Source organism: Fukomys damarensis, unplaced genomic scaffold (assembly GCF_012274545.1).
Source record: "Fukomys damarensis isolate Sample0158 unplaced genomic scaffold, DMR_v1.0_HiC HiC_scaffold_25, whole genome shotgun sequence".
NCBI lineage: Eukaryota > Metazoa > Chordata > Mammalia > Rodentia > Bathyergidae > Fukomys > Fukomys damarensis.
In genome coordinates, this window is record NW_022900937.1 from 35,243,158 (window position 1) to 35,262,202 (window position 19,045).

Below are 19,045 nucleotides of genomic sequence, written 5' to 3' on the forward strand. Positions count from 1 at the left end.
TGCAATTAATAAAACAGTATTGCTCTGGAATACATCTCGGTGCCAGGAGATAAAACAAAGCAACTCTTCTCTTACCGCTATCTGTGTTTTCAGAAGGGCTTAGCGTCATGCACACAATGCTCCTGACACTACACCTCCCTTCCATGCCTACACTAGGGAGAGCAGTTTTCTGCAGCCACTGCTGTGTGATATCATAAGGTCTCCATGTCATCAATCAATCGAGATGTCATCAAAGTATTTCCACGAACTAAGCCAGGCTGCGGTTTGAATTATTCCTAAGTAATTGTTTTCTGTCCTTTTCTGCACTCTTTACTCACACTAATGCTGTTGCTTAAATATTTTCTAAAAATACACATGGTTTTGACCTATCAGGAAAAATGTCCTTAATAAAATACATCCACTGCTTTACTTTTCAGGAAGACTAAGTCTCCTTACAATTATTCGTGAAATGTTCAGTACAGTGTAACTACGGCAGGTGAATTTACGATGAAATCTAAGAATGAAAGCAGTCTCCTGCCATGAACGTGCCAGCTACAAAGCACTCCTGGGAAAGACAGAACACTTACAAACTGGAGAATGGAGGGACTATTTACTACCAAGTTCCTGTTTGTAAAAGCAGAGGCAGCTGTGACTCCTACTATCTTCGCAGATGGCATGGGCTGTGGTGAACCTGGGAGGGTCTCTCTCCCACACTGGGGAATGAAGTCTCTCCTTATGGTCTCGCCCCTCCCGCCCCTTTAGGCTCCAGAGAGAGCGAACGCCCACAGTGTTAAGAAGAGCATGATACTTTGCATATGCTATTTTACTCGATCTTCATAGCTGCCAGCAGGCTTTTTCCCTGTCTCAGAGGAAACCTAATGTAGGTTAAAAGTCCCATTATCTATCTCTTAGGGTCACCATAATAAACTAGGTGGCACTGGACAATCAAAGTTTATTCTTTCATTGTTTTGGAGACCACAAGTCCAGTATCAAGGGTGAGCAGAGCTGAAACCTGTAGAAGATCCTTCTCTGCACCCTCACATTGCTGGCAACACACGGCACTCTGCGGACAGCATAAACAGCTTTCCAGTCTCCTCTTCTGTCTTCATGTGAGTCCTCTTCTGTTCACATTTCTCCCTTGTTGGAAGGACACAAAGCATTGCAGTAGATTCCACCCTAATGAAGTGTGACCTTCTGTTATTCTGATATTGGATTTCCTCTAACGGTCCTATTACCAAGTATGGTCATATTCACAGGTACAAAGATAAGAGTTCAAAGGGATCCTTTGTGACAAGTCAAGATCACATCAACTGGTGACAATTGTTTTCAGGATTTGGAGAGAGAAGATAAAGATGAAGAAGAAGAGGCACAGGAGGAGGAGAAGGGAAGGGAGAGGAGAGAGGAGACAGAAGAGAGGAGAGAAGAGAGAACCAGGAGACAGAGGCAACCTTCCCATCCATCCTCTTATTGACCGACCTCTTCCTAACAGCAAGTCAGACATGGCACCCCCATAATCCACTGCCTTCCCAAATGCCCACATGGTGCTCTGGGCAGCATCCAGATATAAGCATAACAATTATGTAATGAGTCACAGTGCCACAGATGGCTTGTATGAGTCCTCCTGACATTCCCACGTTGAGCCAATCATTCCCAGTGGTAGGATTTGGAGGCTGGATCCACAGGAGGTGGTCAGGGTTGAAGAGGTCCTGTGGTCCACTGAGAGATGAGTGAAGCGCTCAGAACTCTCTGCCCACCATGCAAGGGCTCAGGGAGAAGTCAGCCACCTGCCAACCAGAAAGAGAGCTCTCCTAGGAAAGCAAATTCCACTAGGTCTTCATCTTGGGTCTTTCCAGTTTTGGAGACTGGAGAAGGTAAATATGTGCTATTTGGACCACCCAGTCTGTGCATGCTGTCACAAGAGCCTGAGCAGAATTGAGATCAGCTCCACATAGATACATAGGACTCAGTGTTTGTTTTGTTGTTGTTCTGTTATTTCCAAGAGTATGGTCACATTTTTCATGGTAAGAGCAGAAACATTCAGTTCTTCTCCAGGATCTCATCTGCCCCACTTCCTTTCAGTAATACAATTTTACTCATTCCAGCAGAACGATAATCTTCCACCAATAGGCTCTGCTTCCAAGCCCCCAAGCCAAATGATTAAATTTGTACTCACAGAATATGAACAGACCTGGGTGGACCACATCTGCCTCCCTTTCTGAAAAAAACATCTGCTTACTCTTTCTTAGCTGGAGCCTGGATCCACAGGGGTGGGTCAGCATGCCCCGAACAGCACACTAAAAATATGTCTGGATCCTTAAGTGTGGTCCTAGAAGAGTGGTATTATCTTTCAGAAAGACGGGGATCAGAAAATTAACCACCCTCTGCTCTCAGAAAGGAATGTTTATTTTCAAATTATTTCAAAGACAGACACAAACTAGTTTCCTGTCGAACTGACCACTGCCTTTATGTTATCATTTTACCCTGAGCACTGAGAGGCATTTCCCCTTGTATTAACAAGTTTGAAAAAATAATAAATCAATTGATGGCTGAAAAATATGGGTTTTATCATTCACCCTACCTTCCTTGGACAAAGTTACTTTAAAAATGAACATGACTCATAAATTGGATAAACCAATGTAGTTTATTAAAAATTAAAAGAAAAGAAGAGCTGTGTTTTTCTGAAATAGCTCTGAAAAATAATTCATTTTCATAGGAAACATGAAAACTACAAAGAGAAAATAAAATCTTTGTGTAAATTAGAGAAATGCTCTGAATGAATAGGCAATGAGCCAGGAGGAAATATTTTGCTTATATGTAAATGAACAGCCCTTGTGGAAAAGACCCTACTCCCATTTTTTCCCTCTAGGATGAAAGCCTAGTTTTAAGTTCATTTATTCATAATTGTTTTTCCTATTTATAAAGATACCAAATATCCCAGCATGATCGTACAAGGATCTTTTGAATTCTTTAGCCCTATAGCTATAAATTACTGCTACAATTTGGAACCAGAATGTCCCCCAGTGTCCTGTTGAATGTTTGGTTCCCAAATTGTGGAACTATTGGGGGGAACCTTTAAGAAGTGGATCCTAGTGGGAGGAAATGAGGTCATGGAGGAAGTGAAGTCATCAGAGGAAGTGAAGTCATCAGAAGAAATGAGGTCATTAGGAAGCATGGCCATTGGAAGTTCAATCTTTTTCTTCCCTGCTTCCCAGTGCTCATACGGAAAGCAGGTTCTTTGGCCACTGTGGCCAGGATGTACTAGTTTGTCAGTCCCAAGGGCAATGGGGCCATGCAATCTGCCCTGAGATCTCAAATTGTGAGCCCCAAAACACCTTCCATCTTTTTAACTAGCTCAGGTGTTTTGTCACAGTGATGCAAAGCTGATTCGCACACTCCAGTTTCAGCCTGCAGCTGTCCCCACCAAGTCAGCCCTTGGTGTTTGCTAGGATACTGTTCAGGGACTCCATGTTGAGATCACTTGACCTATCCTGATTCAGATGGGGAAAAGTTGTCACATAACCTCTGAAAAATGTGAATTCCCTGTTTTTCACCTTGATTCTCCACACACAGCAAAGACAAGCAGGACTGGTGGGCCGTTAGAGGAGAAATATCTGACACTCCTCTGTGAATGGGGCTGCCTAACTTTCTGGGATCCACTTTCAGTGAAAAGCAAGCAGGAATAATGCATAAGAAAAGAAGCACCTAATTGTGTCAGTTAATAAAAGTATAATTTGTGTTTTCCAGTTCAGTTGTTCTTTAGAAATTTATATTTACAGCTACAAAGTAATGAACTAAAACTGCTTTAAATTTAGAATCTATGATTAGAGTAAAAGAAGTGTTGCTTAAGCCAGTCACTTTGTGTTTTAGTTTTACCCACTTTTGTTCTCAGAAGCAGGGATGGAACCCAGTGCTTCATGCATGCTGGGCTGCACTTTTCCCTAAGCTATGTCTCCAGCCTCTTTTCAAATTTTTTATTTTGAAACAAAGTCTCACTAAGTCACACAGGCTGTGCTTGAACCTGTGATCCTCCTGCCTCAGCCACCCAAGCAGCTGAAATTATAGGCTTATGCCAACAAGATGAAATGTACCCCCAATTTTCACAAGGGCTTAGCAAGTCTGTTCCTGCGGAATCTTTCATGTAGTCAGATTCACGGGAAAAGGTTGTCAGCTTGCCTCTCCGTGGTGGACTTTCAGGGACGTGGGGACTTCATTCACTCTCCATGAAAACTTTTCAAGACTAGACCTTCTATTATCATGTTATGCAGTAGATCTAAACTGTCCCAAAAATCTCATGTGTGTGGATGTTAATTGGATCATGGGGGTGCTTTAGTCAACAGTGGATTCACCCTTGGATGGGTTCATGGCTGAATGTGCTGCTAGAAGTTGGGTAGAATTGGTCACTGGGTGTGACCCGGAAGGCTGCATTCTTGTTCCTGGCTTCTCCCTTCTCTTTCCGTTTCCTGGCTGAGCAACTTTCCTCCACCACACCCTTCCACCATGATGTTTCTTCTGTGGAGACAGCCAACCATGGAGCGACCCCACTGGAAACTGTGAGCCACGTAGATCTCTCCTCCATTAAGCAGTGGCAGTCCACAATTTTGTCCCTCCAATGGGAAAACTGATTGATACAGTGTGAAACACCCAAAGAAAGCAGGCAGGATGGGAACCTGGGGAAAAAGTGATATTGCAGCTGGGATCTGAAAGCAGAGTGAAGGAAGAATTCCATCTTCCACAGGAGACTGCAGTCATTTTCACTTAAGACCTTGAGCTGATTGAATGACGTCCACCCTGGAGGGTCATCAGCTTGACACATGAAGCCTATTGATTTAGCTGAAATCTTTACAGTAACATTTAGGGTGGTGTTGGACCAAATAGCTGGCTAACACACAAACTAACAAATATAGTAACTCACTAGATAACTGAGAAAACTGAATTAGATGATCTAGTAAAAAGCATGTAGCAAATGACAGGTATTTAATACTTCAAACACCCCATTTCTTTTTTCCATATTACCTAGGTCACTGGGTTTGTCCCCAATGGTCAGCTCTGGGTGGAACATTGGAAGGAAATTTGAGGGAACTTTGAGCAACAAAGAAAAACTTGCACCTCATCTGTTATAACTATAGAAATACAAACTTTCACTTTCTCTGAGCAATATGTAATTTCCATATATCTAATTTCTATCCAAAGGGCTCTTATGAAATCTTCAATTGGTGCATAAGTACCTTTAGCTCTTCCAATATTTCTCAGTATTTATATCCCACATATTGCAAATTCAGTGAGCACTTAACCACATAATAATCCAAAGCCAACATATAGCACAATCCATTTACTTCCATGTAAAGTCAGTGTGTCTAGAATGTCTTCACACTTGCACAAAAAAATTGCTCTAAATATACATGTGCCTTAAATCAGAATTCAAACCCCAAATGGTGGTCCCATTTTTTTGCACTTGGTAATTGCTAATTTCAATTAAGGAGAGTAGCCCTGAGATAATTTTCCTGGACTTGCAAATTAATGGCAGCTGTAACCTAGCAACGATGCAGGAAAATGGACTTTTATTTTGTGGAGTGTCACTTGACTGTCATTAGCCACACTTTTTCTTCACTGTGTACACCAGCAGACTTTTGTGAAAGAGCTAAAGTGTGAGTAATGGGAGCTCTTAGTGGTGTGCTCAGCTATTCATCCTTTTCTGAGGTTTGGCTAGTTCGCTCTGGGAAAAATTATAGGATTTTTATGTCAGTGGTGGGAGATTCTCAAGCTTTCCCCACACAATGTGGTAGAATTATGCATGATGGTTCTGTTCATGTTCTTAGCTGCACCACCGTTGAGCTCAATTAGGGCCCTTAATGTAGACCTTTAGGATGAACAGTGATGAATGTGGACGTAGTCAAATAAGGAATAGGAAAGTAATCAGGTTACTCCCAAAGGAACATGCTGCATCAAGAACAAGGAAGTTAGTTTGATCCTTGAGCTTTTCCACTGTGCTTTGTCATGCCAATCTCTAGTAATGGGGCTTCCAGGTATCTCGCTTACATTTTTACTTTTAAATAGCACTTCACAGTCCTGACTGGCTCTCAAGCTGCTTCAAGCAGAAGCAAAAATAAGATTCAAGGAAAAATATGACATCTAATATTCTGAATTTTAAAGGAGATGCTATTTATTGATTTTAAAGTGATTGTAGAAATATCGGCGTCTAAGTTTTTGAACACCGCTAGAAATAGGCTTCTTCCCAGTCGAACAGCACAGCAGTGCTTCTAAAGAAGGTGGGTCTGTGTGAGGAACGCCTTCCCTCATGTAGGAGGCAGCACCACCACGTTCACTGTAGAGCTGAAGTCCGAGAATATAAGCCCCGGACTGACAAAAGTGGAATCCTCCCTCCTCAGAAATGCTCTTTGCAAGCACTGCCCGTGTGTCTCCGTTAAAAGCATATGCCATGGTACACCCGTAAAATATAGTGCACACCCTCACTTGTGGGTGGAATCTAAACATTCGAATCTACGGAGATTGAGAACAAAATAGCTGGGAGACTGGCGAAGAGGGAACGAGTTAGGAAATGTGAAGATGAAACACATCCAGAGGATGACCGCGTGGGGAGACCAGGGTACAGCATCAAGACAAAGATCATACAGTTAAGCCGTATTTGGGAGTCATGCCAGAAAAGGAGACTGTAGCAGCTCATCCAAAATCAAAAACGTGAATAACTCTGAGAGACAATGGACATGCTGATTTATATCACTTCAGGAACCTTTTGACAGTCCATATCTATCCCTTAGAATTGTGTTGTATACACAAAATGTACGCATTAAAATTCATTTAAAAACTTTTAAAGCATGTAACACAAGTTTTGGTCATTTAAGAAGATTTGAAGACCTACCTTTCATATTAGGAAAAATGTGTACACGCCTATGGGCACCCAAGTGCAGACACAAGTATTGGTCATTTAAGATTTGAAGACCTACCTTTCATATTAGGAAAAATGTGTACACGCCTATGGGCACCCAAGTGCACACACAAGCACACACCACGAAGCACAAATGTTTTTCTATCTTCATCTCCCGTACTTTAAGGTGTTAAAGACAAACACCTTTCTTCGAAAGCAAATACTAACCCCTCTATGGAGATCTATTTTTACCAACTGCAAAATTTGTCTGTGGAGTCGGGGACAGGAGATAAATGGATAGATCCTGGAAGTAAAGGCTGTATTTCTCCACCTTCTGGGGTGGCTCCGAGTGATCCTTTTTCAGATCTGAGAACCCTGTGAGTTCAGTGGGGCGGAGACACAGCAGAGCCCAGCACAAACCACTGCAGGCTCTGGATTCTCCTCTTTGAAAACCGCCTCCAAATTTAGCACTGCTGCCCAAAAGCACAACAAAATACTGTTGTTCTACTGTGTATGAACGTGCTACCTTTTGGAAAAGATTTTGGCTTCAAACCCAGCTACCCATTTTAGCAAAAGAGTTGACTGAATGCATGTTTGACCAAAGAAAAATTATGAAAAATAAAATGCATCACATGAGTAAAATGCTCTCCATGGGGAGTTCCCATTGGATAAATAGGGTTTACACTAGCTCTGTCCATTGAATCTGGTCCATAGCCAGCTGGGGCAAAACCTAACCAGTAGACCCTGCCTGTATTAAGACAATAAGCATGTCCTTAGTTCAGGCAGGCTGGGGGAGGCTGAGGCTTCTGCTCTTTCTCACCTGAACTCATCTGTGATTCTCAGCCAGCCACACTTAGCTCCACAGCTGGACACACAGGCCCTGAACTGGGGGCCCAGGGAGCTCCCATCCCATAGCAGGAGAGGCCCAGCCTGACTCAAGAAGAAGCACATCAGACCTTCTCCCTCCCAGCACAGGGCACCACAGTGTCCCTGCTGCTGCGTGGTCTTGGTCAAATGAAGTCACAACACCAGTACACATTTGAGGAGCAAGAAGAGGAAGCCACTTTTGGGTAGCAGGATCTGCAAAGCCACACTATTCAGCCACGGACACCCTTGTGGGACTGGAGGATTGTGACTTTCTGTGAGGCATGATAAAAATGCAGTGAATTATTCAATTTAAAAACATATTACAGTAAAAGACACATGGCCACAAATCCCCCTCAGAATCCTACCCTCACTTTGAATACACTCATCCCATCGTCCTTGCCACTTCCTGCAGCAGCTCTGGAGTCCTCTTTCCTGAGGGTCTTTAGCTGCACAGTCCTGGCTGCCTCCATGTGCTGAATGGACCCAAAACGTCTCCCTTTCATTTTGGTTACTGTGACTTTGCAGAAGAGCCAGGAGTCACATGGTGCCTGGTGACTAAGGCGGATGAGAACATAATGTCATGTGTTCGTGAGCCTGTCTTCCCTTTGGATGGTACTCAGCAATGCAAACTTCCGGAACTGCTTCAGAAAGTGACAAGAAACTCGGGATGGATGAGTGTGTTCCAACGCAGAGGCAGAATTTTGAGGGACATTCATGGCGGTATGTCGCCTATTATAATACATTTTTTAAATTTAGAAATCCATCATGTAGCTTCGGTGTCCTGCCTTGCAAGCAGAAGGACCCGAGTTCAATCCCCGGTACCAAAAAAAAAAAATCCATCATGTATTTTGATCTCACCTTGTACTGTAGCCTAGAGATACAGCTACAAAGAGGGCTCCTAATTGCCCTTTTGTAGATACCATAACTGAGGCTTGGACCTGGCCAATACAGACTGCAAAAGCCACCTCCTGACCTATGTCCTTTGCATTGAACATACACACACACAAGCCACTTTCTTGTCACAAGGAGGGACAGTTTAGGACAATGAAGTCCTGAATGCTATGAAAATAATGAAGGCTGCTTTTGGACACACCCTGTCCTCCAGATTAATGTGTCTTCATGCTCCGTGCACATGGTATGATCTGACCGTCAGGATCCCCGCACCACTGGGTTCAGCCCTGTGTGAGCAGAGCCCGTAGGCTCATGGAGACAGAGCTGAGCTCCCTGTCACTTGCCAGAATTAGGCTCAAATCCCCAGGGATCTGGAGACTGGGTGCTAGAACTGTGTCCTCCAAGACATCCCTGCTGGCTCACGGAGAGCCAGGCACTCAGTCCAAACTGAGTGAGCAGGCCAAGTGACTCAAGCCTGTGGTATGCATGGCAAGGAAGATTGATGTGTGGGAGGCCAGAGGAGATTTATGGACCTCCTTACTCCTATGATTTACTGAAAGCCAGCTTTTATTACCTCAGAGCCCGCCGCCGACATGAGTTGGGTGCACTGCGGATAAACACTGGGGTTCCAGCTCTGTGGCTGCTGCCACGAGCAAGGCAGAGGGAAATGGGGAAGAGACAGAGAGCTGGTTTTGCAGATGAGATGCTTGTTGAAAATGCAGAGCTGTGAGCTCCAGGAACAGCTGGCGGTGATGAGCTTTAAAAAGTCACCATTTGCAGGCACAGACAGCTGGAGGCTCTGCCAAGCTCACTTGTGAGCAAGCGAGGCTGATTTATGGACAGGCCGATAACGGTGAAGAAATAAAGATTGATTTGCACTGGAGCGGGAGGGAGAGCTCGGATGGCAGCACTGGAAGGCACAGGAGCAGGGCTGGGCAGGAGTGAGCCACGGTGTCTGGGCTTTTGCCAACTAGCTGGGGTGCTGTGATGCCCACACCACCACATGCACCGGCAGGGCTGTCAGCCGGTCCTCAACCCAGCGCTCCTCCTTAGCTCTGTGTGTTGAGTTCCTCTGAGAACTCATGCCCAGCACTGCAAAGACAGAGACAGCGTCACACAATGTGTCTCTACAGCTGGGAAGAGGCACAACCTGTCCGGAAAAGGAAGACCCACACAGCTGACAGCCCCAGGGTACGCTCCTCCTCAGGAGCACCCCAAGTCCTCAACCCCTCCTCGGGCACAGTGCAGGATGCACGTGCAGCATTGGGGTCTGGCTGAGGCAACACGTCTGGGGTGTTCAACTGAAATTCCTTTTGAGGGCCTTTCCTGCTGCCCCTTCCTTCCTCACCACGCGCAGAGCTCCCGAAACAATTAACAGATTGCTGCTTCCTAAGGAGTGCTGTTGTTTCTGCCCCCCCCACAGCTCATTTAGAGCTAAGACTAACTCAGTAGCACTCTGAACATTGCTGGTGTTGTGGTTTATATCTAGATTTCCCCCAAAGCGTCATGTACTCACGGGTGGGGCTTGGGGAGGTGATTAAGTCACATGGATATGAAGCTCATTGGTGGATTAATCTGCTGATGAGTCTCTAGCAAATATGATGTTGGGAGGTGAAGCCTGGCTGAAGGGTCTCCCTCCCTCCTCCTCCCTTGATCTCTCTCTCTCTCTCCTTCCTGTTCACCATTCCATGAGCTCTTTCTCCTCCACCAGGCCCCTCTGCTACACCGGTCTGCCCTGGAGATGGCGGACTATGAACTGAAACCTCTGTAAACTGTGAAGTGTATAAACCTTTCCTCCTTTGATTTGTGAGTGTCAGGTATTGTGCTCCAGCAGTAAAGAAAGTGACTAAGACCATCGGTGATGAAGAGATACTATTGAATGTCTCTTCTGTCCATTCATTGGCTGAAAATTTTTCACTGAATGGCTACATATGCTGGGTGCTAAAATAAAAATATGTTTGACAGCCCTGTGTGCACTGTAAAGAAATAAACAAGGAAGGTGAAGAGAGAGGTGAGTGGGCATTTTAATTTGAGGAAGACTGTAGCAGAGACTGTATAACAAAAGACAGATATTCAAGGAAGGACTTCCAGGCAGTGGGAAGACAAAACCAACTCTCAAGAGGGAGAAAGCTCTGTGTGTATGAGGAGTGGAAGGCACAGAGTCTGTCTAGACTCAAGTTCTTCCCCTCAGTCATTCACTGTCTCATTTACTCATTGACCCGTTCAATCTTCTGGTCACAATACAGGGTCCCCTGTTAGATGCCCACACTCAGACACACGCAGAGTCAACCCTGCTCTCCAGTAGCTGGCAGTGTTGACACCTGGCTCATGGGGTCAGAGATCAAAAGATGCCAGGGGCAGAAGGGAAAAGCTGCAGCAACTTATCTCCCCTCTGGGAGGGGACTGAGATGGTGCACTCGGTCTGGTTGAGCAGAGAGACAAACTGGGCTGGCCAGAGCCCAGTTTTGTAGGGTGGAGATTCTCAAGGTGACCCCTACCGCCCCTGGAGCACCATCTGTGAGGCACATCAAGGGGTCCTGGCGAGCAAATCTTCTCGTAACACATTCACATATCCCTGCCTTTCTACAGTACTGACCTGCGCTGGTGGTTTCCAAGACACGGTGGCAGAAGCCCTCGTTACTACATGCCCAATGTTCACCCCAGACCCACCCAGCTGGGATAGCGCATTGAAGAAGGCACTGGGGACCAAGTCAGGAAAACTATTCACTGTAGTAAATTTCAACGTTGATGGCGGGTGGGATCTTCCTAAATCCTCTCCCAAACGCAAGGGGGAAGTGCGTATATCTAACTGTTTCCTCTCGGAAGTTGCTCCAGGATTTCGCTGCCCCCCCGATGCACCGCTCTTTCTGTGGAATTCCACCTTTCCCTGAAGACAGTATTCGTGCAGCCAAAGCAAGCACACCTTTACTCGAAGATAAAACCAACAGCCACCTTTGCCCACTCCAGCTTCGGTGAATATACTGGGTGCTCCTGAAAGTGAACAGCATCTGGCAGCAAACCACTGGGCAAGTTCACTGCCAAGTACAGTAGTCAGGCTCTCAAAAGAAAATTAGGATTTGGAGAGTTCGAACCTGCCAGTAGGACCTAGGCAGCTTCCCAACTCTTAGGGATTCTTCTGATTGACTGGTGGTGGTATTAGTAAGTGTGTTTTTATAGCATATAATTGAAATGGGCTAGCATTTGCAGAGTGGTGCAACTCCAATGAGCTGGGATATCTAAAATTTTAAATGTACAGTGTCAGAAAGGCACCCATAGGGAAGAGTCCGATGGCCTTGACATAGTAAAAGAACAACTCATGAATTTTAATGTGTAATACTGTAAGCATTTGTGCTGAATAAAAATTTCCACAAATAGCGAAAGATCGTTAAAGTAAGCTTCCCTTTTTGCAAAGACCTACATCCACAAGGCCACATTTTAAATACATATCAAGCCATTGCAGCAGACTGAAAGATGAAGCAAGCATGAGCATTCTGATCTCTTCTGAGAAAGGCACTGAGGAGAGTTATAGAATAAAAGCAATGCCATTCTTGTGGCTTCTTTTTTTAAAATTAACTTTATTGGTACATTTAAGTTATACAGTGTAATGACATTCATCATTGGAAATTTGCACCTTTACATAATCCATCTTGCTTCTTATTTTTCCCCATTCTCCTGCCCTCCCTTCAACCCTGCCACCCCTCCCTATCTACAAAGGCTCTTTTTCCATTTCTTCTGTTTCCATTTCTTCTTTTCCTCATATTAACTGTTCCCTTCTTTCTTTTCCCTCACCCCTCCCACTTCCCCTTTGCACCTTTTCTTCCTGTTTCGCATTATCTCTTATACCTTTTAATCCTTATTTACACTTTTAGTTCCTCAACTAGAGAAGCTATTCAGTATTTATACATGTGTGTTCTATTTATTTCACTTAAGAGTATCTGCTCAATGTGCATCCATTTAGCTATAAATGTCTCTAGGATGAGAAAAATTAGTTTTAATATAGTCATGTATCAGCATTTAACTGTATTTTAAATCTCTAGATACTTTATTTTTTGGATTCTATTGTGAAAGGAATTGTTTCCCTCTCTCAGTGAGTCTATTATTTGTGTACAAGAAGGCTATTGATCTTTGAGTGTTCACCTTGTATCCAGCTAATCTGCTGAAAGTGTCAATTAAGTCTAGAAGTCTTTTTGGCAGAGTTTTTTGGGCCTTCTATGTAGAGTATCGTATCATCAGCAAATAATGTCAGTTTAACTTCTTCCTTTCCTATCCTTATTGCTTCAATTTCTTTCTCTGGTCTAATTGCTATGACTAATGTTTCCAGACCTATATTGAAAAGGAGTGGTGATAGTGGGCATTCTTGTCTTGTTCCTGATTTTAATGTGAAGATTTTCACAGTTAGCTAAAACTTGGAAACAGCCCAATTGCCCATTCGGTGGAGACTGGATAAAGAAGATCTGGCTTTTCTATAAAATGGAGTACTACTCAGCCATAAAAAAGAGAAACTAGAGTCATTCATAGGAAAATGGATGCATAGTGAGGGCCATACTCTTACATGAAATAAATAAGATGCATATATGTAAATACCAAATAGTGTCTCTAGCGTGAAAGTCTAAAAGTGTAAATAAGATCCAAGTTGTATAACTGACAATGTGAAATAGGAAGAAACAGGCTAAAGGTGTAAGGGAAGTGAGAAGGGTAGGGGAAAGGAAATAAGGGAAAAATATGAGAACAGGAAAAATTGGAAACAAAGTCTTTGTAAATAGGGAAGGGTGGAGGTGGTGAAGGGAGGGAAGGGGTATGGGGAAAAAATGAGAACCAAGATCTGTCATGTAAAGGTACGAGATCCCAATGATGAATGTAACTGTACTGTAATCTTAAAAAGAGCCAGTAAACTCAATGAGAAAAAATATTTTTAAATCTCTCAGTTGTAATTATTTATATAGTAAATATTGATATATCCAATCCACATAAACAAAATATTAGTGATTCCAGAGGCCAAAACATTTGAGAACCCACTGCTGTGGTTCAGTATAGTGATGAGAAAAATATGGAAATATGAAAGATTAAGTTTTCATTCTATTTGGATCCTTAATGATGAAAGTTTTGCCCAGTGATATCAACATAGGTTTAAAACTATTTTATAAAGATTGTTTCAAACTTCTCATGAATTATCTCTAACATGGACACTAGGTGTGAGTGTGCAGCTCACTCCTTATTTTGCGGGGAGGCCTGTCTATCATTTGGCTGTAGAAGCTATGGGTAGTGGTGTCCATGAAACTCTCAAGGCAGCGCTCTGAGCTACATACACATATCTCCATTTCTTAGATGAGGAGTTAAAGTAAAAGGAGTTGAGGAATTTCCCAAGGAAAATCCATTTGTCATTAATAGGCAAACAGGGGCAGAGAGCTCCAGAACAGGACTCGCACAATAGCGCAGCCAGCAACCTGCAACTGAGAGTGATCGTGGGAACAGCACACCCTTCACCTGGTTTCCTTGGTCACAGAGTACAATCTTTGCAGGCGCTGGAATTTGGTGTTGCAGGTGAAGCAGCCCATTTGCTGATTCCAATGCATGGTTTGCTTTGAAACCTGGACCTTCTCTGATCTGGAAGTGGATGTCCGAAGGCCACAGCTCACACAGTGAAGGAGAGGCATTGGGCTCTTTCCCATAAAAACAGTAAACCCATATGCTTGCTACACATGGCCAATTAGATACTTCGCTATAAACGAACATAATTCTCCTCTCTATGTAACATCAGAATTTCCCTTTTCATCTCATTGTGCTACTTCTGACTAATGAGCAACCCAAGTATTTAACAATCCACATCGTGGCCTCTGCAGAAGGCAGGAGATGGACCTGCCAGGTCCTTCAGATCCAGCTCCGGCCTCCTAGAATTACTCTGGCATTTGAATTGTGGACCAATTACCCATAGTCTCTCTGCCCTTCTGGTCCAGGCACCTCCCATATGGCTTTAATTTGGAGGCACGCAATTTATTAAAACAGCTTGTTATGTAAAAAAAACTATTTGATGTCAGAGAAGCCATATGACCCTTTTTATGTGTGCCTTTCCTGGAATAAGAAATCAATTTGCCCATTTTAAACAAAGCTGGGGCATAAAGAGACTTGAAGCAGTGCTACATTCAGAAAGCAACAGGAAGAGGGGTAGTAGACGAATACTTCCTTCCACTGGCAATCTCACGGGGACCTAGGAGCGGAGGGACCCATCTCCTAAGTGTCTGCCCCATAGTGTACCTTGCTGCTCTATTACCCCCAGAGTCCCCTGGGGACCTGGCTGTGCCCACAGCTAGCTGAGCTCATTGACCCTGGGTGCAGAGCTGTGGGGCAACTGGAGCACAACTGGTGATGCCCATGCCAGTCTTTAGAGAGTGATTTAGGAAACCATACTTTTTAATCTTTCAGCATTCTCTTCTACGAATGAGTTTCACCTAACGTTCCAAGCATTCCTGGCCTCCTGTCTCACCTCTTTAAGTGTGTGACATGTACAGGGTTCTTTGGTCTGAGACTCCCCATTGCTAAAACTTTCTACCAGATAGAAACCTACCCATCTGCAAAACAGAGCTCCCCACCAGCTTCTGTCTGACCTTCTGACTTGGTGCCTCGGGTGTGTGTTTTCCAGTGAGTCTTTTGCAGGAAGTCTTGTGAGTTTCTCCTCCCCAAACCAGGTGGCGGGGCCATGTCCCTGTGCTGCGACAATTGCTAGCAAAGATGGAGAAAGACGACCTGGAGTTCATCACCCCTCTCCTCAGGGCAACGGCCCACACCCAGGGTTAAGCCCATGCATGCTCAACCAGCCACCAGGATGGGTTCTAATGCTGCAGGCAAGTCCAACAAGACCAAGCAGGCCACCAGATGTCACTGATGTCTCCTTCACAAAAGGGCAGTCTGTGGTGGCCCAGAGGTGAAAGAACTGCTGTCATTCAATGGGAGTGGAACCTCCAGGGGCTGCAGGGTTGCAGGGTCTGAGGCATGAGCCCAGCAGTCTCATGGGGAGACAGTAGTTGCAATTTTCCTCCCTCTTCATCCGGTTCCTCTTCCTGGAGATGAGACAGGTGGGTGTAGTGGTGCACGCCTGTGATCCCAGAACTCTAGGAGGCTGAGGATCGCAACTCTGAGCCCAGCCCAGGCAATGTAGTGTCTTAGTGATACCCTATTGCAAAATACAAAATGTTAAGAGGCTGGGGTTTCTGTTCAGCATGAAGACCTGTTTCTATTACCACTTTCACAAATAAATAATAATAATAATAATAATAATAATAATAATAATAATAAATAAATGAACAGATCTACTATGCCCTGGGCTCTGGGAGTACCTTCTCTATGTCACAGATTAATCTTTCCAAAGCTTGTGCTTCGTTGCTCCTTTTAACTCCTCCATTCCTGTTATGTTCTAAATGTTTGTGTCCCTCTCCTGGTTTCATACGTTGGAAATCTTACACACTCAAATTAACTCATTAGAAGGGAATTTGCTCAGGAAATGGAGACCCAGGGTGGCAAGTGCTCCCCCATTCACAGAGCCAGGACAGTGCACACTTTCTCTCTCTCCATGCTCAGCTACATGGACACCCAGCAGGGAAGACCTCCGCTGCAGATTCAGAAGGGGGTCAGCCTGCATCAGAGACCTGGCTCCGCTGCTCTCCCGCGGAAGACTTGGGGCCTCCAGTCTGTGAGACATAAACGTTAAGCCTCCCACTTCTAGCACTCTGTCTCATCAGCCTGTATCAGGCAGGCTTTTGCGGCTGGGACAAAACACCTGACATACGCAGCGCAAAGGAAAGAAAGGTTTATTTTTGCCCAATCTTTCTGTCCGCCATCAGCTGGCTCCAGGTAGATGAGGCATAGTGGAAGGAGAGCTGCTCACCTCACCTCCAGACACTGGGAAGCCCAGACAGGAGAGGCTGCCAGGGAGAAGTTACACCCTGGGAACCCGTTCCCACCAGCCAGGCCCGGCCTCCTATAGCTGTCATTATTTAATCATCTTCTGAAGCCCCACCTGTGAAGACATGAGACATTCCGATGGCATTTCAGATCTGACCCTAACACAGCCTACGTGGCCTGAGAAATGACCCTCAAGCCCTGAAGAATGCATTTGAATTATTGCTAAACCTCCTTTCACCGGAATACGCTTGCTCTCTCTTTTCTATTCATATTTTTATCTTCATCATTGTTTTGTCTCCCATCCCACCGTACCCGTGACAAGCTCCTACCCCTCAGTCCCATAGGCTCCCCACGGCGTCACCTGGAAGAATTCCTCACTTGGGCGCTGTCAGGAAGGCCGGGTCCCAAACCCACCAGTGTGCTCCCTTCTACCCGCTCGTCCGCTTCCTGTGGGGAGCCAGGGCCGTGCACCTTTGTAGTCAAAGCCTCTATGAAACTGTAGCCACACGTCTTTATTTATTAAGTACAAATCTCAATTTTCAAGGAAAGCTTTTAGTCTCTTTGGAGTGTATTTTAATTAAAGATATAAAGAAGGAATCTAACTTTCCTTTTCCCTATAGGGTGAGTCAATTTCTTTAATGCTACTTTAGTAAATAAAGGATTTATTTTCCTTTTCTTTTAATTTTTCTTTTCTCTTTGTACCTTTCACCTACCCTTCCCACTTCTCCTATACCTTTAGACCTTTTCTTCCTATTACATGATATCGACTATACATTTTGATCCTTATTTACATTTTTAGTTTATCACAACAGAGAAATTATTTAGTATTTACACGTGTCCTACTAATTTCACTTAAAAGTATGTCCTCAGTGTGCATCCATTTACCTAAAATGTACCAATAAAGAAAAAATATATAAAGGATTATTTTGCCAGTAATGTGTGATGTCACGTAACCCATCTTCAGATTTTTTAATCTTTATTAAATTTATTGGTACATTTTAAGTATACAATACAGCTGCATTAATCATTGGGATCTTGTACCTTCACATGACTTATCTTGGTTCTTATTTTTCCCCATTCCCAGCCCTCCCTTCACCCCCTCCACCTTTCCCTGTTTACAAACACATTGTTTCTATGTTTTTCCTTTTCACAGATTTTTTTCTTTTCCCTTTGCCCTTTCCCTTACCCCTCCCCCTTCCCCTACTCCTTTAGACCTTTTCTTCCTATTACACTATATCAATTATACATTTTGATCCTCATTTACACATTTAGTTCTTCACACAGGAGAAACTATTCAGTATTTGCACATGTGTGACTTATTAATTTCATTTAACAATACGGCCTCAATGTACATCCACTTACTATAAATATTTCTAGCTTCTCATTCTCTATGGCTGAGTAATACTCCATTTTATAAAACAAACAATACATCTTTATCCAGTCTCCTGTTGATGGGCAAACTTTTCCTCCTTCAGTTTGGGGTATTGGTTATTTTATCTTGGAAATGTTTAGTGTAACTAACATAGCATACAAAGAAAACTCATCAATAGCAACCATTTTGCCACCTTGGTAATGTAATGTCAATAAAATCAGCTGTAGTGCACAAAATGACTATTAATGTATTACCAGAGCCATTTTCATACCCCCTCCAGCCCTTGAGAAGGAACCCACAGTTACAGCGTAAACATCACCGTAAGCCATGCATTCATCCGTAACTGATATGTAATAAACACGATGGGTGTGTTACTACCGATGGTCAGAATAAACACATTCTATTGGTCTCTTCTTTCATGTCATCTCTGTGGATTTTTGTTTCCCTGTTTATTTATATTGAACCAGAGCTGTGCAGTACTTCTTTGTAATTCATAATTTCTCACCTTTATTTTCCTTTTCAAACTGCTAGTTCTTCCACTTATATTCTAGAACAAACTTATCAAATCCTTTATGACCTATTGGGATTTGGAAAGAAATTGTATTGAATTTAGATGTTGATTGGGGAGCAGTTTTTATTTTTGTAATAGCATATAAATTTATACTTAAAAATCACATTTCTATGCTCTCCTTTGATCCTTTCATGTATTTAATATTTTTTCTACTTAGATCTTGGGATTCATTAATCCTTACACACTGTACACAATTTTTTACTATTTTACACAATGTTTGATATCATATTTTCTGGCCCCTAATTGGTAAAACTGAAAAAGAGGCAAACTTTTGTGGTTTGTATGCCAAACGTATGTCAGGCAAAGCTCCCAAAGACACTTAGAGCTTCTAAAAATAGTTTTACTTTTATTATCTCAAGTTTTCTACACAAATATTTATGTCATCTTTAAACAATAGCCTGTTTTCCTTAGTTCTTTTCATTCTCATTAATTCTGTTTTTCTTAGTACTTAGCTAAAATTTCCAAGCTTAAAACTTGAGCTTCATTAAGCCACAACAAAAATTCTTTGAATGAAAATATGTACAAATGCCCTCCTTTAAATATAGTTTTGATTGGAAATTTGAGCTAGAGGACCTCTGGCCAGATT

General features: G+C 43.4%; 1 long non-coding RNA gene across 9 annotated transcripts in view; it reads right to left on the reverse strand.

Moving 5' to 3' along the window:
• Positions 1-19,045, reverse strand: part of LOC104861294 — a 56,998-nt gene that overhangs the window by 2,537 nt on the left and 35,416 nt on the right. For 4 of the 9 annotated variants that reach the window (XR_779958.2, XR_779964.2, XR_779953.2 and 1 more), the window contains 2 exons: positions 16,500-16,631; positions 13,539-15,788 (listed from right to left, as the gene is read on the reverse strand). The exons of 2 other annotated variants lie outside the window; for them this stretch is intronic. This is a non-coding gene — a long non-coding RNA (uncharacterized LOC104861294). Of the gene's footprint in view, positions 1-13,538; positions 15,789-16,499; positions 16,632-18,393; positions 18,466-19,045 lie in introns of those variants that run through there. 3 more of the 9 variants (XR_779955.2, XR_779962.2, XR_779954.2) reach the window with 2 other exon arrangements.